Raw genomic sequence first — 2756 nt, 5'->3', positions numbered from 1 at the left:
GGGTGTCAGGAGTTGAAAGTTTGGGGACAATCTTGCACGGCTGCTGGGTGACCCTGACCCCCACCAGCCCAAAAAAGGGGAACTGTGGATGTGGACACACGTGCGCACACAGACACGCACACACGTGTGCATCGCTCGAGGATGGGGAGGGAGCCCACATCCCGCCAGGGCTCCTCACCGGCACGGGGGTCACGTCCCAGAGGTGACATTATTTGCAAAGAGCAAACAGCCTCATCTATTTGCTCTTTTTGTTGAATTACGTGATTAAATTTAATATAAATCAAAGAGTACTTGAGATGGGAATACTTTTAATGAGGCTGTTTTTCTAAGAGCGATACCACTAATTACAAAGACGGGACATCACAGGCAGAAGACGATTTAATTGCAGTCCCTCATCATCCCACCTCTTCACTGCTGACAGTTACTTTACTACCATTTTCCTAATTTTCCAATACACTCACTTGCAAAATCAGGAATCCTTGTTTCAGTCACAATTGCTAATTACAGAAAAAGCTCGTCAGCTCCATGACAAACAACTTACATGAACAACTCGCACATTAGAGCACTCACGGCCGTTTCATTACGCCCACAAACATACAGCACTAAAATTTAAAAAACTCACTCAGTAATTTAATATTTCCCTGTGATAGGCATGAGATCGGTACGAGTTCCACAGCTCCCTCGAGGCGCTGTAAGAACTTTATGTAAATATATATAACTGAGAGAGACTATAAAATATTAAATAGTAGAAAAGTATAAATAACTGAGAATTAATTATTCTCCAAATATTTTACAGAATATTTCCCACCCTGAGCCAGCCTAAGGAGCTGCAGCTGGACAGAGGGGGGTCTTGGTGCTGAGCATCTTGAGCCTTACAGCAGACTTTCTCCTTCTGCAAGCCAGTAATTATCACACCGCAGTGATGCTCCTGGAAAATGGTTTTTACTTGTGAATCGTCCTTAATTTCTGGCTCGTCCCAGCAGGGAGATGCTCTAGCATCCCTGAGAAAGGACCTCAACATAATTCAAGTGTGTGCTGGGCAAATACAACCTTGGGAAGCTACGATTATTTGCTTTTATTTTATTCAAAAAGAAGAAAAAAAATAACTGCAGAAGCTGTCATCCCTGCAGATAACTCTGCTCCGGGCAGGATGGGCATCACTTCCCCCTGAACCCCCCCAGCACTGGTCCTGCTCCAACCCCCAAGCCCAAAACCACACGAGAGGCCATGCGCCGTCATCCTTCCCAGCAAGTTATAACTTCTCCACCAATTCCCCAGAAATGTGCCTTTTTTTTTGTTTGTTTTTTTTCCCCACACCATCATGCATTTTCTCCAACACAAGCCCTACCTGCTTCATCACCCCAGACCCCCTGAGATGCCCCTGGCCACCCCTTTCTCCTCCAGCACCCCCCCACACCACACCTCCACCTTCCTCTGTCACACAGGTTGCTGCCATCACCCACCACACCGCGGGGCCAAGGACCAGCACCCCCCTGAGCACCCCAGCATCCCCCCGAGGGACTCCAGCATCCCACCTTTGGGCTTCAAAACTCTCAGCACCACTGGAAAGTTATTCCTGCTCTGCCCCACGCTGCCAGTTAACCCTCAGCTTCAGCAGCATTTCTGGGTGTGTGCATCCTCCAGCAGTTTTGTCCCATTTCTAGGGTACCAGGTTGGAAATAAAATCTCCAAATCACAGCCTCACTGCCAGTCCCAAACCCGGCACATCTCTGGGAAAACAGCCCTCAAAAGTCAGATATAGGCTCTGACTGACAGATTTAATGATTTTCTTCCCCCAAGCCCTTTGCGGGTCAGGGAAGGAGGCAGGAGGGACGCAGCAGGGATGCAGCTTCCTCACATTTTCAAGGAAGGAGTGATTTGTGCTTTCAACTTTACTTTCTGAACTTTGAATTTGATGCCCCAGTGACGTCTCAAACCCACCTCAACAGTTTAACGGCTCACGATGGAGAGACACCATTTAAACTCTACCTTTAAAACCCTAAAGTATCAGCTCCTGGCTTTTTCTTTTTTTCATTTTTCAAGTATTTTTTGTCACCAGCAGCGGTGCAGCCCTGTTTGCTCAGCAAAGGACAGAAACACAGCTGCAGCACCGGAGCCTCAGCTGGAAACTGCCGGCTGGGAACACACCGACGATGGATGGATGGATGGATGGATGGATGGATGGATGGATGGATGGATGGATGGATGGATGGATGGATAACCCCCACCAGCTCCTAGAGCTCATCACCGTGTAAAATACTCTTTCCCGGTAAGAGCAAGCTCACTTGAACGTGCGTTTCAAAAACTGAGGCTTTGAAAGAGATTTTTGTGCCCAGAGAGGAGGGAAAAATAGCAGAAGCTTCAAAAAATATTCACATTTACCTCGTGAAACCACTTAGAGCGACTGGCAACGCAACTCTGTGATGCACACAGCCTGTGGCTGGTAGGTGGCATTAGAGGAAACGTTACAGCTGGGCACAGAGCCTCGTTTGATGAGGGAAAAGTGGGAAAAAGGAAAACCCACTCCCTCGAGCACCGTCCCGCTGGCACAAACGACGGGACACCGACCCCCCCGCCGCTGCGACCCCATCCTGCCAATGCCGCCTCGCTCCCCATCCCAGTGCATCCCAGTGTCCCCAGCAACACCCGGGCACCTCTGTATTCACCGTCCCCGGACATCTCCAGCACTGGGGGGGGTGGGGGGCGGCAGTGTCTGTGGGGTGGGGACCCCCACCCTACCCTCACCCCACAGCAGC

The sequence above is a fragment of the Athene cunicularia genome (assembly GCF_003259725.1).
Source record: "Athene cunicularia isolate RWA chromosome 26 unlocalized genomic scaffold, athCun1 chr26_part2, whole genome shotgun sequence".
Lineage (NCBI taxonomy): Eukaryota > Metazoa > Chordata > Aves > Strigiformes > Strigidae > Athene > Athene cunicularia.
The sequence above is the reverse complement of the archived record's forward strand: the minus strand, read 5'-3'. Positions refer to the sequence as shown.